The 10,076-nt window shown below is 35.5% G+C and overlaps 1 long non-coding RNA gene across 2 annotated transcripts in view; it reads right to left on the bottom strand.

Annotated features, from left to right (window-relative positions):
- Window positions 1-3,163: 3,163 nt before the first annotated feature.
- The window catches only part of LOC141417352 (uncharacterized), a 29,462-nt gene continuing 22,549 nt past the window's right edge, over window positions 3,164-10,076 (bottom strand). Inside the window, exons 2-3 of one of the 2 annotated variants that reach the window (XR_012441887.1) lie at window positions 8,515-8,600; window positions 3,164-3,599 (exon numbers count right to left, since the gene is read on the bottom strand). This is a non-coding gene — a long non-coding RNA (uncharacterized lncRNA). Of the gene's footprint in view, window positions 3,600-4,536; window positions 4,705-8,514; window positions 8,601-10,076 lie in introns of those variants that run through there. The other variant, XR_012441886.1, reaches the window with a different exon arrangement.

Below are 10,076 nucleotides of genomic sequence, written 5' to 3'. Positions count from 1 at the left end.
AACACTGATGATGATCAGTGAAAAAATGTCATAACTTAACAAAGTTCCAAATGTCAGAAAACAGTATTTTTGCTATAAAATTAGGTCATCAGGAAAATACACTGTCTGCAAAACCAAATGAAGTTTGCCATAGATGTTAGGCTTTCCAGACAATTGAATCATGTCTAGTTTAGGCAAAAATTTTTAACAAAGTACTTGACATTAGTGCTTGAATATACAAGGATGAAGAATCCACTTCTGTTTTGAGGTTACTGTGCATAATTTTACCTGAAATGGAGAAAATGAGGGTGGATGGAAATCTATCTAGTCATTGGGATGCTGCCATTACAGAGACTCCACCTATTCCTGCGAGAAAACCTTATAAAGTTATGCTAACTTAGTTGGAAGTGGGAGAGACTAGAGTAGATGGAGAAAACAGGAGATACATAGAATATCCAGAACTGAAATTAAACATGGGTTACACTGAGAGACAATGAACTTTCCTATTGGGACCATCATTCTCTCCACACACTTGTACTCAATTTAACAAAATAAAGAGTATAATAGTATGTTTGGGGGGAAAATTAGAAAGGCTTCCTGAGATTAAAGAGAGTAGGGGAAGGAGGGAGGGAGAAATCTAAAAGCCTTCTATAATTTTATGAGAATTACACACACAGCTACATGAATGAGTTAAAATAATATGTGCTATCACCTAAAGTTACAGGTAGGATGTTGGGTTAACCCATTGATCTCTTTATTGAGAATATAATTGAAATATTTGTTGTAGAGCCACAGTTGGTACCTCTGATTTTATCCAATAACATTGAAATTGAGTGCCAGAATGCTGTGCATTTTATTGCAGCAAATAATACATAGAAAAATGATCATTTGTCTGAAATGAAATTTGTAATAATCCTTCCCAATGAACAAACCACTTTAAGTCAGTAACACTGTTGATATTATATATGTGAAAAAATGCACAACTAACAGTATCTGTAACTAAACAATTTGCTATTTCATAGTTTTAGATTTAAAACTATATATTTAACAATCTTCTGAATTGTTAAATGCATCCCAGCTAATCAACCTTGTGAACTTTAGCCGAATAAAGTACAATTTTATCTCCTTGACTTCTTACTTGGCCTAAAGCATGCATTCAATCTTATTTTGTGCTTGTTTTTAAAGAGTATGTTTTTAAATTAAGTACTTTTTTTTTAGTTTTTATGTTCTTGCATGGTCAAAAGAAAAACACTGAAAAATAATAAAACCATACAGATTTTTCTGACAAATCCTCCAAAGCTAATGATGCTTTCCTATATAATCTAAGACTACAATCTTCTAATCATTAGTAGATCTAGCTCTCAGTGCAGCAAACGACCTTTGAATCTTCCTGTTTATATACAAGTTGATATGTTTAGAATGCTAGGGATTTCACTTTACCAAATCTTAGCTCAGAAACTAAGACTACATAAACAGGAAGACTGAAAAAATTAATTTATTAACTAGACCCAGGTTAGACGTATCAATAAATCAAATCTCAGATTTAGGAAAAGCAGTTAGTTTTTGTAGAACCATATAAATTCTTTTTATCTTATATAGTTAGAGGCTACTTTAAATTAATGTGTACATATAATAGAATGAGTGTTAAATGAAGTAGTAGAGTGGTTTTTCAAGAACATTACAATACACATAAGAAAGTCTCTGTACCATTTGTCATTAAAACAAACAAACCCAATAATTTACTAACTAAATAAAACAGTAAAGATTCCAATCTGTTATTATGTTTATTCTAGGTAGTAACATATCTTAAATATCATCAAATTGATCTTAAAAATGGCTGGGGATTTGAAATATAATCTTGTGTAGACAGGCCCATATTGTTGTCCTTGTTATCAATTTCTCACAATGTCTGATAATACTCCATCATGATGTACAAGTTCAAACATTATTTGATATATTCATGGCAATTGTGATCTACCAAATCATTCCAAATAAAAAATTCTAGGAATCACTGTACATGAATAGGTTTCTATCTTTGGAGGTTGTGCAAGATCATATGTCTTTGTAATGCTATTACCATGAGGTAAATTTATAGCCACTATATGATCAATCATGATTATGGGAATGGAAAAAATCCTAACTCTTAGTTGTCTATATATCTGATCATTTCTATCACAGAACATTTGTGACTTTGCTTCTTTCTTTTCAACTAATTTTTCTGGAACATTATGTATGTTTTGCCTTTTTCTTTTTTTTTTCATTTTGAAGGAGATTCCAATGAATGCTGAAAAGGCAGAGAATAATAAGAACATATTCCCCTTGCAAAATTGCTTCTCACACATATAATCTTCTCTTATTATTGTTGTACTAGGGGTACATTGTGACATTTACCAAAGTTCTTACAATATATCATAGTTGAATTCTCCTTTACCCTCCTTCCCCCATTCCTGGAATAGTTTCAACAGGTCTTATTTTTCTATTTTCATACATGAGTACATAATATTTCCATCATATTCACCCTCCTATATCCACCTATATAATCTTAGTTGATTATTATTCCAGAAAAAGCAACTACCATGTAAGAGATGCAAATATATATAGTGTTATTTATACTAGGTTAGTGGTTTTCTTTTTTGGCAGTGCTGGAGATAGAACCCAAGGCCTTTGCACATACTAAGCAAGTGCTCTACCATTAAGCTACAACCCCAGTCTGCAGTGATATTTTCAAATAACAAAAGTAAGAGAAGCTGGGGTCTGCCCTGATCACTTACACAAACATATTCATTCTGATACAGACACTTCTTCTTATTAATTTTTCCAAAATATTAAAATAACTTAAAGTAATAAAACTACTCCTAATAAAACAACAGAACTACTGCTATTGGTTGATAGCCTACGCAATAAGCACTCTTCTAATGCCTTATTGACAGTTCATTTAATAATGAAAATTAACAAAAACCACTATGAAAGTACAAATATTTTTTCCTATTTTATAGGTAAAGAATGGGAATTAGGGACTTGGTTGCCCAAGTAACTTACCTGAGGTACCACAGTACCAATTTTTTTCTCTAGACATTCACAAACATATTGTGATTTAAATATATTCTTAAATATTAGCTAATGCAATTTTGATGTATGTATTAAGTTACCACATAGTTTGTAACATTCATACCTTTGATTATTTATTAATTTGAACTAGTAAGCTAATTATAATACAATATGGGTCCTTTAAAAACATTTACAAAAAGAATATATTCTTAAAGGAACGAGATGTGTTTCACATAACATACTTTTCTTGCTTTTCATTTTATTTATTTATATTGGAACCTATGGCTTCCAACAAGGGCTCTATCATTTGAGTCATGCCCCTTCAGCTCTTTTGCTTTTAGTTTTTGAAATAGGATCTCCCTAACTTTGCAGGGGCTGTCCACACTGCTTGTAAACCAAGCCCTCTAATCAGAGGTCTACAGCTCCAACCCTTCTCTGACCAAACTGTCTGTGGAAATCTTCTCTGTGTCTTTCACACCTAAAGTCCAGAGTCCATTCAAAGTTTCTGATCCTGCCAGGCCCCTTCTCTGAGCCAGAGACTCTTCTGTCCCATCACTGGCTCTTCTCAGAATCTGTAAACAAAGAAAGAGAAAGTGAGAAGAGGGAATAAGAAAGGGGAGGGGAGATTGTATGCCATTATACTCTGGTGCCACATTTTATTGTTAAAGATAAAATCATAAAATCACACCAGATGATTATTAAAACCTGCAAGACTTTATTCAAGACTATTATAATAGGGTTCAAGACTGTTACAATAGGGAAGACAGATTGAATTTGTTTCAGAGTTTTTAAGCCCTGAGTGAGCTACAGGAATACAGGAAAAAGTTATGTAATTAGGTCATCTATGTTTATTAATTAGTCACTATCAAAGCTAGACAGCTACCTCCCCCAAGGAGGCTTTGAGAGAAGCTACTGGTTTATTGTTATGGAAAGCACCCTCATCCTGTGATTTATCCTCCCCTGGTCTCCTGAACTGTTCACACAGATTCGACTTTACTCCATCCAGCCAGCCACAGGAGGAGCAGCATTCAGCATGCAAAACCTTAAACCCATAGATGGATCACTCACAATACCTCAGCTGCAAGAAAGTCATATTTCAGAAAGATTGCCTGACAGCTTTGTAGTCCTCATTCCTCTCATCTAGACACTGTGTTGTTGTTGTGTTCAGGGTACATTGTGGCATTTACAAAAGTTCTTACAATATTATCAGACTTGCTTTTCACTCCCACCTTCATTCTCCTATATCTCCCCTCCCTCATTCCTGGAATGAGAGTCTTTCTTGATCAACTTTCTCCTAAATCCTTAAGAAAGACATTTCTGAGTTGTAGAAGATAATGCACCTCACAAAGGTAGGAATTTACAATTTGCAATTTATAAGGTAAAAATTCTAAAAAAGCAAACAACAAGAAGAAAAGAAAGGAAGGAAGGAACAAAAAGAAAGAAAGGGATGGAGGGAAGAAAGGACGGAAGGAAGGAAGAAAGAAAGAAGAAAGGAAGAAAGCTAACCAGGAGGTCAGGTGGTCAGGGGCCTCCAGTCAGGAAGAAACCCGTGAGTGAAACATGAAGGCCATCGGTCTTCTCTGTCAATTTGAAGACAAATCTTCTCATGACTCAGTTGGCTGTCAAGAAATTCAAGGTCACATGCAGATAAGGAGAAGGCCTAGCCTCCTCAGAGTTCTGGAAGAATCAAAAGAGTTTGACAGGATTTAGGACACTTGGAGAGGGGTTTCCATCTTCAGTTCACAGCAAGACACCAGGGACACTCTCTGCCCAAGTTCTGTCATGGTCGCTCACTGAAATACAGCACCATGGCTTCCTTATCATCCTGTCACCAGGAGACTCTTCATTGACTTGCCATGGCCACACTCTTGGCAATCTTTGGGATCACAGTTTCTTAAGCTGCCCTGTAATCCATTAGCACATGCCCAAAACAACCAAAAAAGTTTTAAGTATCAGAAAAAAACCTACAAAGAACATTTTTTTTCTGAGGGGTGGCCCACTTTGGCTTCCTTAGTCTGTGTTTTTCCAAAAACAAAAGTGTAACTAGAGACTATCCAGTTACACTAAAAAACAACACAAAGAAAAACAAAGGATTTTGAGCACCGCGTTTAGGTACTTTCGTGAGAGTTCTGTATAATTCTCCCACATTCCTACAGAAAAAAAATGGCAAATAATGGTAGCACATTCTGCTGTGTGTATATGATTTTATTTAAAAACAAATAAAATTTGGGTGTTAACGCACCAAAAAATTATAATCTTGCTTTTAAAAACGTGGATAGTAGAGTAATAATAAGTTTAAATTTCAAATTTTATGTTTTCTCATTTTTTTGGTTTTTCTGTATTTTTTAGAATAGCCAAAAATTATGGATTTCTTGTGAAGAAATAACGAAAGCTAAGGAAATCATTAAAGAAAATAAAAAGCTTTATAAAAATATACCTGGGGTGAATTTGGTCAAAGTGTATTATATGTGTTAGAAATAAAGTCAGTGGTGGTCCACTTTCAAGGCAAGGCATTTGATCCTAGCGGCTTGTTCGCTTATCGGCTTGCAGGTATTGGGGGAGGGGCAACTGATACAGGAACTTAAACTGGGAGGGGTAAACCATGATAAAATAAGAAAATAGGTAAAAACTGTGTGCACGCCTGAAGGCACATCGCACATGGAGATACTTCCACCACAAAGGAGGCAGCTAGCCATCTACAGCCCGCCTTTAATGTTTTTGACCAATTCAAAGAGGCATATTTTAAATAACTCAGTAAGAATTAGGCAAACTCGAGGTGGGAGGGGGAAGAATGTAAACCCCATAGTGCTCAGCTAATGAGCAACCAGGGGAGGGACTTGCGTATCAGGCAATACAGTGCTTATTGTAACAGCTTCTGGTACCGCTGCTCCTGCAGGCACCCCATCTTAACATCACCATTGAAGTCGCTTTCACTGAAACTCGTGTGTCTTTGAGTCCATTCTTTGAGTTTGGACTTGTGAACGTATTTCTCACAAAATGTATGCTGCCAATACCACAATGATAACCCTTTCTACACTTAGTTTATGCTAGTAAAAAAAAAGGTTTTTAGACAAGGTACCGCAGAGATGGAGAGAATAGTGGTTGGAAGTCAAACCGAATAAAAATTTCACAAGACCCCATCTCCACAGAAAAAGGTAGGCATGGTGGCACATGCCTGTCATCCCAGCATGATGGGAAGCCTAAAGAGAAGGATCAGAGTTCAGGCCAGCACGTACATAAATATGAGACCCTATTCCAAAATAAATCAACCAAAAACAAGACTAGAGGCGTGGTTCAAATGGAAGAGCACCTACCTAACAAGTGGGAAGCTCTGAGTTCAAACCCCCATACTGCCCCACCCCCCCAAAAACAAACATTTAAAGCAGAAAAAAAAAACATATGAAAGTAGAAGGGGGATTACTTGGGGAAGAGGAAGGAGATCAACAAGAGCGGAGCAAAAGACAGTAATGGGGAGGGTGAATATTATCAAAAAACAGTAATGGGGAGGGCGAATATTATCAAAAAACACTATATGCAAGTATGAAAATATTACAGTAAAATACATTAAAATGTATAAAACTAAAACAAAAAAATATTCCCTACATTCTGTCGGGAATTTGTCTGATTAAAAAGCTGCTACTTAGAGAACAAAGCGATTGTATTGTAAAGAGGTCTTTGATTTTCATACTTCCCTTGTGTGTTCTTATTCTTTCTTTACCAGGGCTCTCCTGATTCCTGCCACAAAACTTCCAATCAACTAAAAGAAGTCCTGTCTAGACCAGATAACATTGGGTTTTTCTTGCCTAAAGATAACACTTTTTCTCTCTGATTAAAGCAGTAGATATACTTTCTTAAATTCCAACTAGAATGTTGCAGTTTTCATATTCCTGCTCCTGAAATCAGTGGTCAAGGAAAGTAGCTTTAGAATAACTTGTGTTATTATAAACAGTTACTTTTACTTCCAAGAACTAAGAAAAATTTCACTTGGAAAATTGATTCCAAAATTGCATTCAGTTAACTGGGTCATATGTATTGAGTCGATCTACAATCTACGGCAAAGTGCCAGTACACTAAAAAAGAAATACAATGATTATGATGGTAGCAAGAATTAGATAGATACATAGAAGATACATAAATTCATAGATGATCTAGATGGATGATAGAAGGAGGTGGATTTGATAGGTAGGTAGGTAGACAGATATGGTAGATAGATGAGTAAGACAGATGGATAGAGATAAAACTGAGGGACAGAGAGCAAGACAACTATTTCTCAACAATGTTATGACATTTTATATGGGAGTTAATATTTTCAGATATAGAAAAGCTACTGATTTTATACCCTGCTATGTTGTCAAAAGCATTTATTAGAAATAGAGTTTTTGGTGGAATCTTAGTGTAGAATCATATCATTCACAAATAGGGAAAATATTGTCCCCATTTGCTATTTAAAAGAAGAGAAGTAAATTTCTACAAGTAAAATATAAATTTACATGGCTATGTATGTACCTTAAAATAAATATGTCATACAGATATTTCATGCTAATATTTTAATTAAAGCTCTTTATGAAAATGCTTATTTTTCCTTTTGTGAAACAAATGTCAATTTCAGCCCAAATAATGTATTAAGCTATGTCTTACACAAAATGAAGTGTTTTCATTGTATATAATTAAAAATTAAGTACCTTCAGGATTAGATTACAGTACAGCTCCCTTATCTAATGTTTTGGTTTCTGCTATTTCAGATAACTATGATCTGAAAATACTAAATGGGAAATTTCAAAAATAAACTTTTCACTGTTTTGAAACCGCACACCATTCTAAGTTAAATAATGATATGTCACATCCTCTCTGCTCTGTCCCACACAGAACACAGGCCATCCCTTTGTGCAGCGTATCCTCTCTGTATGCACTACTGAATTGTTAGTCCCTTTGTAGCACGCTGATTATCACGATAATCAAAAATTGACTGTTGCAGCATTGCTGTGCTTGTGTTCAAGGAGCACTTATTTTTCTTAATAATGGACCGAAGGCACAATAGTAGAGTTGCTGGATATTCAGGTATCAAAGTGAAAATCTAAATTAAGACACAAAGAAAAAATTTCTTGCTGGGGTTGCTGAAATCTATGGTAAGGACGAATTTTCTATCTGTGAAATTTTGAAGGAAGAAAGAAATTTGCACTAATTTTGCTGTAGCACCTCAAACTGCAAAAGTTACAGCTACCAAGCATGGTAGGTGTTTAGTCCTAAAGTTGTGTTATTTGTTGCTTCAGGCATCTACCTGAGGAAAAAGCAATAGCCTGTGAATTCAAGCTGCTTGTGTGCCTGCTCCTGTCTTCTGGGCATGCAGGTGTTTCCCCACCATTCTCAAATTCATGAAACTCTCACCCCATCTACTTTTCTTCTCAAATTCGTACAGTCTCCATGACCTGTCAGATTTTCCTTGTGACACGGATCCTGAATATTGCACTAAATTATACCAGCATTTACCTGCCTCCACTGGGATTGCTACAGTGTCTAGTGTCTTCTCATCACTGGGTCATTGCCTCCTTTCTTCTTTGCAGCTTGAATCCTTCCTGCAGAATATGATTGAGTTGATTTCTATTAAAACACGTTTTTTTCCTGTTCAGTTATTTCCCAAAATACCAAGTCGTCTGCCTAGGTATTACCAGGCCTTTCCTCATCTACCATTCTTTTTATCACATTTCTGTCCAATTTAAACTCCCAAGTTTCTAAAACATACATCAGTATTTTAATCCCATGAGATACTTAGTAAAATGAGAATTTAGAATGCCAATTTTTGTATTTGATATTCACATTGGATGTTCAATTAACCACTGAGAAAAAAAAAGTCTTGCAGTCAAAAATCCTGTTTGAGTAGGTTTAACAAGCATTTGCTAACATTGTTTGACGTTGGCCCTTCCCTTTGGAGTCTGTTTTAAGAAAGATAGCCTTTTCCTAATTAATGCGTGTTCACTATAAAACAGTTGAAGCACACACAACTCAGCTAATGATTTCTGATTAAACTCCTTTCCTCTGACACTGCCAGATATTATCGGATATGATTGGGTTCATTTGGACCATGATCTTATTCCCTCTGCCTGAAGCAGGGACGTGAGTCCTTTCGTGCATGTCATCCTGAAGACAGTGTCAGAAGAGCAGAGCTCAGCACTCACATGGCACTGTTGGCGATTCACCTGCAGCAGGTGAGGGACCAAATACAATGGTGTGGAAGAGAGACAGAGCAACTAATTAAAACCATTTTCAATGCCGTTAAGAAATGAAATCCTGGTGACTTTGGTCCAAACAGAACAAAACAGTTTCAATAATCCATCAGCGTAGGAATATCATTAAAGTGATAAATTTTCTCAAATACATTTTAAAATTTTTTGAGCGATATCTTTATTTGATCATCAATGGCAAAAAGAACAGCCTTCTTTAATTTTTTATTTATTAAGATAATACATGCATATGTTTTTTAAAGCACTATAAAAGGATCTTAAAATGAAAGGCAATAATCTTGATCCCACCCCTAGCCACCAACCCTCATCTATCACTTCTTACTTCTATTTCTGTTTTTATTTCTTGTGGTGGCGCTTTCTCCCCTTCAAAATAATATGTGTATAGCTCATTCTTGATTTAAGTATTTGCTTCTGCTCTAAGAAATAACTTTTTTGTGTTGTTTTTATTTTAGTTCATTAGTTAACATTTGTATCTGTCAGTAGTATCCTCAAATACACTGTCATTCCGTTTACTTTGAGTATTTATATGTATAATCCAAATTTTTTTTTTTGGTGGGATTGAGGTTTGCAAAACAGGTACTCTATTACTTGAGCCAAATCTCCAATCCACTTTGCTATAATTGTTTTTGGAGGGATGGGGTCTTGTGGACTATTTGCCCCAGCTGGTTTCAAACTGTGATCCTCCCAATCTCAGCTTCCCAAGTAGCTAGGATTATAGATATGAGCCACTGGCACCTGGCTCCAGCTATTTTTTACATCTTCCACATTTTGCCTATTGAAAAAAGTATTGCCAATGTTATCCTTACTTCT

The sequence above is a fragment of the Castor canadensis genome, chromosome 2, assembly GCF_047511655.1.
Source record: "Castor canadensis chromosome 2, mCasCan1.hap1v2, whole genome shotgun sequence".
Classification (NCBI taxonomy): Eukaryota; Metazoa; Chordata; class Mammalia; order Rodentia; family Castoridae; genus Castor; species Castor canadensis.
The sequence above is the reverse complement of the archived record's forward strand: the minus strand, read 5'-3'. Positions and strand labels throughout refer to the sequence as shown.